Source organism: Notothenia rossii (assembly GCF_949606895.1).
Source record: "Notothenia rossii genome assembly, chromosome: 5".
NCBI lineage: Eukaryota > Metazoa > Chordata > Actinopteri > Perciformes > Nototheniidae > Notothenia > Notothenia rossii.
This window is the reverse complement of record NC_136903.1, coordinates 57,122,309-57,136,438: the sequence shown is the minus strand read 5'-3', so window position 1 is coordinate 57,136,438 and position 14,130 is coordinate 57,122,309. Positions and strand designations below refer to the sequence as shown.

The following is a 14,130-nucleotide window of genomic DNA, read 5'->3' as shown; positions in this document are numbered from 1 at the left end:
ACGGGAGCAGGACGTATCATCATTTGTAAAATATTATACTACATGGGCTGTATGATGTAAATCTTGTACCGTAAATGTTGTATTAAATAAAGTTAATATTACCGACGTAGATTAACGTCCCTGTAGCTTCTTATTGCACTTGCAATATACCATTAAAGGAGTTGAACGTTGCTGTTTGCTATTACTATAATACCACGCAGGGATAAGCCAGAGTTTACAACCTTTGCATGTGGGCACAACACGTTTTGACTGTTTTGACCCAGATTAATTAGCTATACCATATGATATCGCCAGAGGAAGTCGTCATACTTATAGATATATAAATATATATGTGTCAAAGCTCTAATCAAATTAGAAGTAGTATTAATTATACTTGTATATATACAGTTGCAAGAAAAAGTATGTGAACCCTTTGGAACTACCTGGATTTCTGCATAAATTGGTCATAAAATGTGTTCTGATCTTCATCTAAGTCACAACAATAGACAAACACAGTCTGCTTAAGCTAAAACCACACAAACAATTATATGTTTTTATGTTTTTATTGAACACACCATGTAAACAATCACAGTGCAGGGTGGAAAAAGTATGTGAACCCTTGGATTTAATAACTGGTTGACCCTCATTTGGCAGCAATAACCTCAACCAAACGTTTCCTATAGCTGCATATCAGACCTGCACAACGGTCAGGAGGAATTTTGGACCATTCCTCTTTACAAAACTGTTTCAGTTCAGCAATATTCTTGGGATGTCTGGTGTGAATCGCTCTCTTGAGGTCATGCCACAGCATCTCAATTGGGTTGAGGTCAGGACTGACTGGGCCACTCCAGAAGGCGTATTTTCTTCTGTTGAAGCCATTCTGTTGTTGATTTACTTCTGTGCTTTGGGTCGTTGACCTGTTGCATCACACATCTTCTGTTGAGCTTCAATTGGTGGACAGATGGCCTTAAGTTCTCCAGCAAAGTGTCTTGATAAACTTGAGAATTAATTTTTCCGTCGATGATGGCAATCTGTCCAGGCCCTGAGGCAGCAAAGCAGCCCCAAACCATGATGCTCCCTCCACCATACTTTCCAGTTGGGATGAGGTTTTGATGTTGGTGTGCCGTGCCTTTTTTTCTCCACACATAGCATTGTGTGTTCCTTCCAAACAACTCAACTTTGGTTTCATCTGTCCACAGAATATTTTGCCAGTAGTGATGTGGAACATCCAGGTGCTCTTTTGCAAACTTCAAACGTGCAGATCAGAACACATTTTATGACCAACTTATGCAGAAATCCAGGTAATTCCAAAGGGTTCACATACTTTTTCTTGCAACTGTATATATGGCCTGTGTTGTATATACACACACAAATGAACAACCTTGTGTGTCAAATAACAAGTTGGATTGTAGTGTTTATTTTAGTGTTGTTTTATACTTATCCACATTTTGATTTCAGAGCACAGGAGAATGCTGGGCACAACATAAAGCTCAACAGTGAAGCTGGCAATGCTGAACAAAACCATGTTGAGTCATAATATTTATTCAGCTGAAAAAGTCAAAGCTCTACAAAAATGTAATTAAAATACATAAGCATTTCAGGTAGAAATCAGCATTTTATATATAAATTCACAAAAATAAGAAATGAAACCTAAAAGAGATTAACACAGTTAACACATGTATACCCCTGATGGCTGGCATAGGTGGAACAAATAGTGACAACAAATGTAAATACAATTTATATAGATTAAAAGGTAATATATATAATATTGATTGCAATTATTATATTAAAAAATCCACCAAACATGATCAACAGGAAAGCCCTCTGAAGGCATTTCATGGTTTGAAAAAAAGTTGAGGATGGGGTCCAGACAGTTCAATCAGGAGAGACTTCATTTTGTTTAAAGAACATTTATTGACACATGTCATATGATAAATGTTAAGTCTTTGGCAATTAGATCCTGAAATCTTATATCTAAAGGGGGAAAAGCCGTGAACATATAGGGAACCCCCCGGGGTCTAGACACTGGTGATGATGATGCTGAAGATCTGGATTTGATGAGGAGATGGGATGAAGAGGAGGTGTGATGAAGTCTTTGGATTAGCTCTCCTGGCTCTGGATATGATGAACGGAGGTGGGTAGAGAGGAGGCGGACGGCAGCATGAACACCTGCAATCACAGCTGACTGCAGGAGAGAGGAGAACCATTTTAAAGTTTGGCTGCAGCACGGTGATTGGCTGCTGGAGAATGAGGTGAATGTAATAGGTTAAAGACAGCGCCCGTGATGAGCTGATTATAAGCAGCTGCGGAGTGAATATATACATACCCAGTCTTCCTGAAAGAACTTGCGCTGAGCTTCATATAATGACAAGTGTTCAACAGTTATTCCTGTGGACAGAAGATGGCACTTTTCTGAGAGGGAGCAAGCTGGCAGACACTGGACAGTGGCAAACCAACAGATGAAACAGGAATCCATCTGAGAGGCTATGTGGAAAAGGATAACAAATAATGTCAGCAAGACATGAACATATTTAACCACTATCATTCAATTCTGTAATTGCAGGTTTGTTAGGATGATATTTCAAACATAAATGGCCTCTCTTAGTTTAAAGCCCACTCACCACGTCAAGGTGCAGGCCACGAGTGAGGGCACAACAATGATCACAAACAGTACATACACACGAGACAACACTTACATACATATAAATAACTTACATATACAATGAACAATAAACATTTAACAAATACAATGTTTGGGTAGTTATTTTAATACATTGAATACATTGAATACATTTAACAAATTGAACACTTTGAATACATTGAATGCATCATACATTTAACATAAATAACACAATTGAAATGTACAATAACTAAACCCTTAACTACATACACTATACATCTCCAGTGTGGGAATATTTCAGCAAGATTTGGTATTAGATATGAACAAAAAAAACTGACCTGTTGAGAGTTTTGCATGTCCATGTTCAGTACAGACTTGTTAAGCGTACTCCAAGTAGTATGTTGAACACAGACTTGCAAACAAAATACACCAAATTGGTCAGTTACAGTTGAAGGTACAGATACAACATAATGAATATTGGCTAGAAAGAAGCTTGGGATGTTGCTGTTGACATTCACATAAATCGTTCCACTGTTGAAAACCATGTGTTGCGTTTCTTAACAATAAATAAACAGAGGACTGTGACAACATATAGAAGGAAATATAGAATAAATATGTTTACTTACAACAGTCATAAGGAAAAGAAACACGCACAGAGCTCATACACATATAGAAGAAGATATAGAATAAATATGTTTACTTACAACAGTCATAAGGAAAAGAAAACATGTACAGAGCTACTAAGAGCTAATTACTAGCTAGCCGCTAGCTGCTAACTGCCGCGGCCGCCTCGTTAATATCAAACTCCATCATATAACAATCCAGTCATGGATGTATAATAAGAAGTGCCATGCTGTCATGAACACGCGGTGCTGTTACGTGTACGCAAATTGACGTGCTTGATGTGAACGAGCATTTTGGGGGCATGGTTAAAGTTGCGCATGCGCTATGAGCGCACATACGGGTACTTCTCAGGCATGCCGGGTAATCTGTGACGTTTCGCTCTCTCAAAAGTTGGGCCATTTTATCATCATGCACAACTCTCATAGGAATGAATGAGGCCCCGCCTTCCACGCTGTATCCAGTTCTTATTATACATCCATGGCATTGGCACAATCTCATCGGATCCAAATATGGTCATTTCCTTTGTATCAGCAACCAATCGTGAAAATACAAAAGGGTCTTAAACCAAGAAACTAAATCTCATTGGCTGGTGTCAACTTCTGACAATGTGATTCGTTCAGATGCGTCACGTGGTGTGCTAAAACACTTCCTGGTTAGCTTTCCGCTAGAAATTTAAATCTCAAAATGGCAAAAGAACGGCGAAAAAAACGTTCACAGAGAAGACAACAACAATTGTCACTTGCACGAAGCAAGATTATACAAAAAACAAATCACCCCGAACATGAAATGCCTTCACGGAGTGCGTCGAGTCATCCAAAGAACAGGAGGGTAGCGCCACACTGCAATCTTTAAAGGTTGTTTTCTCAAAATTAGTTTTTTCTCCTACTCTGAGTCCAAAATGTCAACTTCAGTAGCACGTAGATATACCAAACCTTCCAGTTATATTCCTATCAATATTATGAAGGCTTTTACAGAAGGGTTTGTTCATATGTCATTCATATCCTGAATTATACAGTATAAGATTGTATACCTACAAAAAATTGATATTTTAGGGCTGTTGACAGTATTTTCAGATTTATGGAGTGATAAACAGAGATATCCAAAATCCCTTCTGTAAAAGCCTTAGATGCTAATATGACTACAAAATGAAACAAGATTTTTGAACCTGGCTTTATCCAAAGTTCAGATTTCGGTTCCTGAAATGTGTTAAAAAATATTTTTGCATATTCAGAAAACTTGTAATACAAGTAACAATTGCCTTATTGTAGGTAATTAACTGGAGACATTTCTAGCTGAAATCTTTAAGTTAAAAAAAATTACCCTATTCACCTGGGGTGTCTCAACTTAACTGTTAATAATAAACCATTATAGACCTACATCACTTAGCAACAGCTGCACATGCCCACATGCTAACTATGGGTCTTACAAACCTACATAACATTAAAAATAGTCAGAAAATATGATTTACAATATTAATAAAACTATGAATTCAATTTTAACTGATGGACAAGGCAAAACACTGCACAGCGGCTGCAGCATTAAAGGAAAATATCGTCTTACCTTGTGTTGGGGCTTCACAAAACTCCAAATGTAGCCTTCCTCTCTGGGGTAGCACTAATGAAGACCCTCATTAGAGCAGATACATCCACATTATCCAAAATGTTACTATGGACATGGATCAAAGTCAGAAGTGTCAGTCTCTTCTGTGTCATATTACTCTAGTTGTAGAGGTGGTGGGCTGAGGAGTAGCTGATGGTCCACTCTTTTTATTGGGTTGTTTGTTGGAGAAAAAAATCAAAAATCCTTTTTTGCGCCATTCTAGAAAGTTGTCACTCTGCAGTGTGTGTGTCTGGTCAATTACGTCACTATCCCACGACCTACGACCTAGATGACTCGGATTTTATTTATTTGGAAAATAAATCCAAGCCACCTGACTGATACAAATATATACTATGACTATTATATGCTACTGTATACAGCTAATTTTATTTTAAGTAAAATCATAACTATTTAATGTAGTTTAATCATTTTTATTTAGGTGGTCACTCAGTTTTTCAAATGTACACCACTCGCCAACAGGGGGTGCTGCAGCACCCCCAGCACCCCTACTTCTTGCGGCTATGCTCTCACTCCATAATCGTCCAGGAGCGACGCTTGGTCAGGGTCCCGTGGCGTGCAGTTGTGACGCTCCGAGGCTCCTTCAGCTTCATAAAGGGATGCAAATAGCTTTCAACTGATTGCAATGTATTCCCATCTGCGGCGGGATTTGACGCTCATGGAAGCACGCCATTCGTTTGGGTCGGCTGCCCTTAAAGGCAATGTGAGCGTCCATTCCCATTGGATAACGGAGAATTGTACACCCGGAAGTAAGTATTCCCCTTACTGTCGATTGATTTTACAGTGATATCTGCACTACTCATTGACTAAAAAACACCAGATTATCCTTCTTAATTACACAACATTGATTGGTTTAAATTTTGTGCAATGCTTTTGTATTTTTCCCCTTCAATTCGGAGAAACAAATATTTTTTCGGAGTAAAGGATGGCAGAAGACACTACACTACCCAGAATCCCCAGCTATCATTTAGGACTAAAGCCATGTGCTCTGTTTGACAAGCCCCCTGATTAGTTCTCAAGCTCTGTGATTGGTTGACCTCAAACTGCATTCCATTCATTCCAATGGCTGGCATCTATGTCAAGTGATCTTCAAATTTCTCTCTGCAGAAAAAAAAAACATGGCCAAACTTTGTTTTATTCTCGGTGGAAAATGCCTATTTTAAAGTTAGTTTGGCCATTAAAATGCGTTTTGATGTCATTTGATTCTACAATTTAGGATTTTCCAGAGAGGGGTTATTTGCGAATAAACGGGAGCATGTTATTTCTTACACAACCACTAGTGGTGCTACACTTTAAAACGTGGCTATGGGTCGTAATCTAAGGTGCTTAAACAATCAACCTATTTGGTTGTTTTTTGTAGGAGGACAGGCTGCGAAAATCACTGCATTTTCTATAAGGTAAATATTACCTGCTGGCGCTGATGGGTATAAATGGCAATTTTTTCAATCTGACTTCATTTTGACAATTTTTAACAACAGAGGGTGCTACATAACACACTTTCAGGAAAAGTCACCGACTGGGAGAATTGAATATTTTATTGAAAAAAAGTTACATGCAATCAAGACCTAACAATCAACATCGGCACCTCTATTGTTTCCCCGACTCAGACTGCTAGGAATCTAGGTGTGACCCTAGGTAATAAACTGTCCTTCACTGCAAACATCGCTGCTACAACCCGCTGCTGCAGATACACTCTTTACAACATCAAGAGGATACGTCCCCAGCTGACCCAGAAAGCAACGCAGGTTCTGGTCCAGGCTCTCGTCATCTCACGCCTAGACTACTGCAACTCCCTCCTGGCTGGTCTACCTGCATGTGCCATCCGACCTCTGCAGCTCATCCAGAATGCAGCTGCTCGTCTGGTCTTCAACCTTCCTAAATTCTCCCACACCATGCCGCTCCTCCGCTCACTTCACTGGCTTCCGGTAACTGCTAGAATCCACTTCAAGACACTGGTACTTGCGCAACATGCTGGATCTGGCCCTTCCTACATCCAGGACATGGTTAAACTGTAAACTCCAGCACGTGCACTGCGCTCTGCATCAGCCAAACAGCTCGCTGCACCCGCACTGCAAGGGGGACCCAAGTTCCCATCAGCAATAACATGTGGGTTTGCTATCCTGGCTCCAAAATGGTGGAATGAGCTCCCCATTGACATCAGGACAGGAGAAAGCTTACACATCTTCCGGCGCAGACTGAAAACTCATCTCTTTCGACTCCACTTCGAACGATAGAACTATTAACAAAGCCCTTATATACTAATCAGTGGCGGCCGGCCCATAGGGGCGCTAGGGGCGCCGCCCCACCTCTTCCCACATACAAAAAAAAATATTAAAAACAATATTACATTTAAAAAAAAATATTAAAAAAAATATATATTAAAAAATATATATATTTTATATTTTTTATTTTTAATGAACAAGGTAAATATCATACAATTGGTATCAGTAACATGTATAATCTACAATAAAATCTTGTTTAAAATTGTGTTACGATGTCTAAAGTTACTGATAAGTCACATGTTTCCTGCCTGGCCTTGCCCTTGGCATTAGTTTATCATTACGGGGCGCTGCCCCCGAGCCAAACAGCAGCAACCAGCACGTTGCAAAAGTCTCAATAGTAAACTGTGCCGCCGAAAAATAATTTCAGCCAATCAGCGCCGTCAAATATTTTGGTCACGAGGGCGCTCACGTTGGCCTCCACGTTGCTTACGTGCGTTGACGTGAGTTGTTTTTTAGACTCGTGAGGAACTGGGGTAGTATCTATAGCAGGGGTTAGCCAACACGGTGCCCGCGGGCACTCAGTCGCCCGCAGGGGTAATGTGAGTCGCCCGCCAGGCATGTTCTAAAAATAGCTCGCCAAGCAAATCCAAAACAAAAAAGGAAATGTAATTAAAATAATCTACTCTATACATAAACGAAACCTAAATCATAGCGAACTCTATCTACTTACTACAACTCTAACACCCCTCCTCCCCCACCCCCACAATGAATATCGACCAATCACGTTCTTGCTTGATTTGCGGGACCAGCATTGCAGTCGGGAAGAAAAGCAATGTGGCACCTCCCCGCTGATTTTCCTTCTGGCAGAATCTACACAACACATCAGCCCCATTGAACAGCCTATCATGCCAGCCTATACAACACATGAGGAGCAGAGTTTTACTCTGTGTGTGTTGTAACTTGCATATACTATTTATTCCACTTGACGCACACACGGCGTAATCTCCACTGGGGACATGTCCCCCGCACTTTTCGAAATCCCGTTTGTGTCCTCCCACTTTACAAATATGTTTATTATTATTTTTTAACGCAACCCGTCATCGCCAAGGAGGAGCACATAGCCTCTTTGAGCGAGCGAGAGAGCTTGGGCGAGAGAGAGAGAGAGCGAGCGAGAGAGAGAGAGCGAGAGAGAGAGCTAGGGAGAGCACACTTTTATCTATTTAATATAGATAAAGTAAGAAGTCATTCCAGTGTGTACTATAGGACAGTACAAAAAACAGTTTAAAAGGGGTGTGATTAGTAAAATATGCATAAGTGAAAAGAAAGAATGCTAATTAGGTAACATAAGATAAGAATAAACCAGTTTAAATGATTTGTTATTGATTGTGATAATATTCTAAAGATGATTGGAGTATTGAAAAGTATACAGCTCCCTTTCATATGACTGTTGAGAGCTGTATCCATAAATTCATTTTGTACTCAAAGTGCAGCAGATTGGTGCATTTCACTTCAACATTTAAAAAAAAATCTTTTAGAGGAGGTGAGGACCCCCCTAGAAGATGTGAGATCCCCCCTGGAGGATGTGAGGCCCCCCCTAGAGGATGTGAGGTCCACCCCCAAATAAAGCAGGTTAAAATTATTAAATTGCATACATTTTCTTTTAGTAAACACTGAAAACGGGTCCCACAGACCCAAAAAGCACACAAAGGTTAAAGGTAAGCATATAATATATAAATATAAAATATATACACTGCAAAAAACAAAAAAAAGAGGAGTAAAAGTAGCCCCCGACTTGCTTTATTTTTTGAAAGTACCCCTCATCCTAAAAAAGGTTGGTGACCCCTGATCTATAGTAACGCAGTGTAGGCGGAGCCGTGACGTCATCTTCAATGAGCTCCCCAGAAAAACAACACAGCTGTTAGCTCTTAGCACTCAGAGCTCACATCTCTTCATATCTGTTCAGAAACTAGACAAAAGTTAAACAAGTACAAACCACATACTGTCTGTGTCATGGCGAATACAGTCGCTGGTTTATTTATGTCTGTATAGGCCGTTGCTGTGAGTGTGGACGGTCGGAGCATTTACAACGTTAGCTTAGCCAAATCTCAATTAGAAAACATGCATTTTAAAAGGTTTTTTGCCTGCCGTCTGTCTGCAGACATGTCAAAGCCTTAATTCATGGTTTTTACTATCTGGTATCAGTATGTTGTTACTTCGGCATAATTTTGAAACGTGTATTACAATTAAATCATGGTCAAATATGTTCATTTTGTTGTAGTTGTAGCCCCCTTGACAGCGATTCTCTCTCTAGTTTAGCATACTCAGCCCGACTCAGCCTGGTTGTTCCTGGCCCTAGAACCACGATTTTATGGGGCCATTACATCACCAGAAGTCCCAATTTAAGGGGTCATTTCTCCCCTTACTCACTATATCAACAGCCCCACCAAAAATATTTTCCACCAGCCGCCACTGATACTAATAAAGGACTGGCTTATCTAAAGCCAGTTGAGTAGCACTTGAAATGTTTTCTTCAAGTTTGTATTTTGTTGGTCGAATGCACTTATTGTAAGTCGCTTTGGATAAAAGCGTCAGCTAAATGCAATGTAATGTAATGTAATAAAAATAGCTGTGGGTCAAATTTACCCGTTGGCGGTTCTAGTGTTAATATGTGGAAAGTATCCTGCTGAAAACAACCTTCTTGAGAATCATGAACATGTGTTGGCCACTAAGCTTATTTTCTGCAATATTACCAAAATCGGGGGGGAATATTATTACTTTTTGGTTACACACCACTTGCTATAACTTTCTGGTCGGCCTACAAAAATCGTCATCACTGCAACACTCTAGAAAGGTTGCTTTGAGTTATTTTCACCTGTCTCTTGTTTTTCCCGGAGTGGGTTAATGAGTCGCATATAGCAGCTGCTGCTTGTCCAAGTATTAATATGTTTATCATACATATTGGCAGTGCACCAAATATGCATAATGTAGGCTACTTAAGTATCCTTTTAAAATGCAGAAATTACTTGCAGCCACGAATTTTTAAAAATATCTCTCCTGCAGTAAATACTCTTCTGTAAAGGGAACTACAAAAGAATAGACAAAGTAACTCAGAGAGGAAGAGAGAGTGGAGCGAGAAGTAAGGGATGAGCAGAGACAGAGTAAATGAAGTACAGACAGCCAGTGCGAGGGATGGAGGGACAGTAGGGGAGACAGAGAGGCAGATAAAGAGAGACACATAATAATGAATGAAACGGAGAGAGAGAGTTGACTTGACTCTGTTAGCAGAGAGTAAGAGAGCGGGAGAGAGACCATTGGTGCCGCAGCGGGACTGACTGTTACACGGACTGTAAGCGGGGTCGTAACCGGAGCGAGCAGCGTCTACTCGTCGTTTACCGCGAGACACACCGGGGGAGGACAACAGAGGGGAAGAAGAAGATATAGGGGAATCGTTACATTTGCTTCTGTCGCCTGCGTGTCACCACCTAACCCGGACAGGATCTACTCTCTTCATCACTCCTCATCACTCTCATCTTCTAGACCTCTGCTCCTCTTCCTCATGAACATGCCGGGTTGGCGGAGGAACCTCACTTTCTGTCTGCAGCGGATGCACGAGGAAGGTAGGAAGGCAAAACAAATGAACGTGCGCTTGTTTTTTTATGCTGTGTCTCATCTTGTTGATGAAATGTGAGCAGTTTGTTTCCGGAGACACTTTGAATCTTTCCAGTTTCTGCTTCATGTGTTTAGACTTTTCCGGATCACTGGAAGTGTGCTCGCGTGCGTCTTTGGCGCATGTGTATTTGGGGCTGATTAAGAAGCACCTGCTGCTTTGGTATGTGCTGTGTGTGTGTGTGTGTGTGTGTGTGTGTGTGTGTGTGTGTGTGTGTGTGTGTGTGTGTGTGTGTGTGTGTGTGTGTGTGTGTGTGTGGACACGCTTGGTCTGCTTGAGCCGCACACGTGTCACCACTGGTTTGTTCTGCCGTTTCAGCGGATATTGCGCGAGGCTACTGATTCTGGCAGGTCAGAGTGCGTGTGCGTGCGCGTCTGTGATAGTGACAAATAATAAGAGAGGGGGAGAAAAAAATGCTGCGTGTTGGTCCTGCAGCATGAACACAGGAGGAGGCAGACAGTGATGCTGTTGGTCATATACACTGTGCACGTGCGTGCGTGAAAGTGCGCATATGTTAATGTGTGCAGCTGTGAAAGTGTCCCATGTTGAACTGAGTTAACAATGTTGAGAGAGAGAGATTTCTACATTAATACCTTATTCTCTAGACATTATGCGTTTCTGAAGGTTAAGAGCATATGTGAAATGGGAATTGGAATGGCTTTTAACATTTAGCTGAGCTTTTCTGAACTGTGCCAATAGTTAAATGTGAATAATGTGTTAGTATTGCAATTAAAAGTGGCACATGCCCACTATCTGTGTGACCACACCAACATGGGATTCTGATGTTGGTGTAGCATGTGGTCTATTTGTAGAAATAATGTACAAATTGGGCATTTTATTATGGATGATCTTGTTGGTTTGAGTGAATGGATATATTCAAATGACATATTAATGTTACAACTTGGTGACAACAGTTTTTGGGAGGCTGCCTTCCTATTTCAACATGATGAAGCCCCGGGCATAAAGCCAGGCCCATGATGAAATAGTTTTCTGAGCTTAGAGTCCAACCCCAGCTCCATCCAAAAGTTATAGGTTGTACCGGGAAGCTGACTGTCAGCCAAGTCTTGTGGCTTAAAGGGACCAAACCTTGCAACTTTTATAGCTGCAGTTTAATGGGTTTGGAATGAAAGGTATTACAATTGCATATTTTGTTGTGTGTGCACACTGTTAAGCTGCATTCACATGATGGACAATTTGCTCCTTTCTCACTGCAAGGTTTGGTGCAGAGCCTTGCGGTGAAAACAGTCAGTTCAATTTTGTTTCAATGATTACCTCCCTTGCTAGCTTGTGCCACTTCATACAGCTGTTATCTGATTGGTTGCATGTTGAAAGGTCAGGGGTTAACAAGGTCTATAGGTCCTGACACACCAAACTGACACCAAAGAACACGTCCCGACGGACCCGATTGTTGTGTCGTGTCTCCTGTGTCTTGGCCAAAAAGTCGCTCTGGAACACACCTCAAAGACTTCAGCTGACGGCCAAGTAGCACGTACGCACTGTGCATGCTTGAGTGGCAATAACCCTCCTTACCAGCAAGCGGCGGTAGTGTGTATTCTTAATTCAAAAGAGGCAAAGGAAGACAGACTGCGTGATATATACAAACAACAAATAGCGTGCGTTCCATTTTTACTCTCGTCCATCACAAACTGTTTAGCAGACTGTTTCACATAGCGACTTATAATCGAAAACATGTTTAGTAAGGTACTGGAAAATGAAAAATAATAGCCGTCTGTGTGTGCCTTCTTCACTTCCGTTTCGCTTCTCATGCACTGATTCGCTAAGCTGAACAGCCAATCAGAGTGATTTATTTTGCCGACAGCCGACACCTTCTGATGGAAGGTGTCGGCACGGCTGAAAAGACACGACTGTGCTGGACACACCAATCTGAGTAGGTCGACAGGTATGGCAAGCCATTTGAGTATTTATTCCATATCTTTGATATCAGACGGCAGCTGCCTACACTAGTTGGCTCTTTGATTTCACCTGTTAAATATATGGTCACACTAGTTTGGCACTCGGCTTTACTAGTTCAATAAAACATTATACTAGTCACTCTTTTTCAGAAACTAGTGGCACTTTTGTCTGACTAGTTACCACATATGCCTTACTAGTGACGCCAGGAGCAGCACTAGTAGCACCAAAATCCCAACTTGTAGGCTTTTTGATGAACTAGTGACCCTCTGACCGTACTATTGACACTAAAAGTCTTACATGTTAACTAATGCGCTGCAAAAGCTATGACATGTTAACTAGTTACAAAAAAGAAGCAGAACTTTTTAACTAGTGGCATACCTTTTTCTGCACTAGTTAACTAGTAGCACCCAGAATCACTCACTAGTTAACTAGTAAAGGCAAAAGGTTCACTAGTTAACGCCTATTTTTACCTTACTAGTTAACTAGTGCACACACATTTGTATTACATGTAAGGCCTTTCCTTCAACTAGTTTGGCTTTTTTTTTGCACTAGTGAGCAACTGTATGCAACTAGTTAGATATTGATTAAACATGTATGGCTTTGTCATAAACTAGTTATATTTTCAGCCCACTAGTTGTGGTGTTCTTCTCTCTAGTTCAACAAAATGACTTACCAGTTGACATGTATGTGCAACTAGTTTGTGTCAAAAATTCACTAGTCAAAATGTATGACTTTGAAGCTATTCACTAGTAAACTAGTAAGAAAAATGTGTAACATGTAAGGTCAAAGTCTAACATGTTTATAACAGAACCTCACTATTGAGAAAAAATGCCTTCCAGTAGTTAACTAGTAAGAAAAACATCTGTGTCACTAGTTTACTAGTGACTCCTCTAAGGCTCCACTAGTTAACTAGTGAGATAACGTGTGTAACTCGTTAACTAGTAAGGTAAAAACAATTGTACTAGTGTATCTAGTGGACACTTTGGACCTCACTAGTTAACGTGTAGACATGTTGAGCCTCACTAGTTAACTAGTGACTACTGTTAAAAATATTGTCCGTGGGAACTCAGTCAGTGTGTGTTTTGCCTAAAAAAATACATGTTTCTGCTGTGATCCGAAGAGGGTTATTCCATCTTTCTATCCATCACTAATGTCTCTCCCTCTGTTATTATCACAGTGCTATTCTAATCCAAGCACTTTTCAAATTGCAGCTTAATAACATGTTTTAAACAGGATCTATATTCCTGTCTGCTGTTCTAAGGCAACTTTCTAATTTTAACAAAGTCTTCAATGTTCTTACCTAATTGGATATACATTCATATGATCATAATTACAAAAATACTTTTGTTTTATATTTTTGTAAATATGGTCATATGACTGTATTTTAAAACACATGTATTTAAGCTCTTAAAGAAACTATTTGGGCTGGGTGGCGCTCTATAGCTAAGGGCCAATAGGAGACCTTGATGCATTCTTTCCCCTCCTCC

The 14,130-nt window shown here is 40.5% G+C and overlaps 1 long non-coding RNA gene across 1 annotated transcript in view; it reads right to left on the bottom strand.

The window, feature by feature from the left end:
- Nucleotides 1-319: 319 nt before the first annotated feature.
- LOC307040649 overlaps nt 320-14,130 on the bottom strand; it is a 67,207-nt gene continuing 53,396 nt past the window's right edge. The window contains exons 2-3 of the long non-coding RNA XR_013808558.1: nt 2,306-2,367; nt 320-2,164 (exon numbers count right to left, since the gene is read on the bottom strand). This is a non-coding gene — a long non-coding RNA (uncharacterized lncRNA). The remainder of the gene's footprint in view (nt 2,165-2,305; nt 2,368-14,130) is intronic.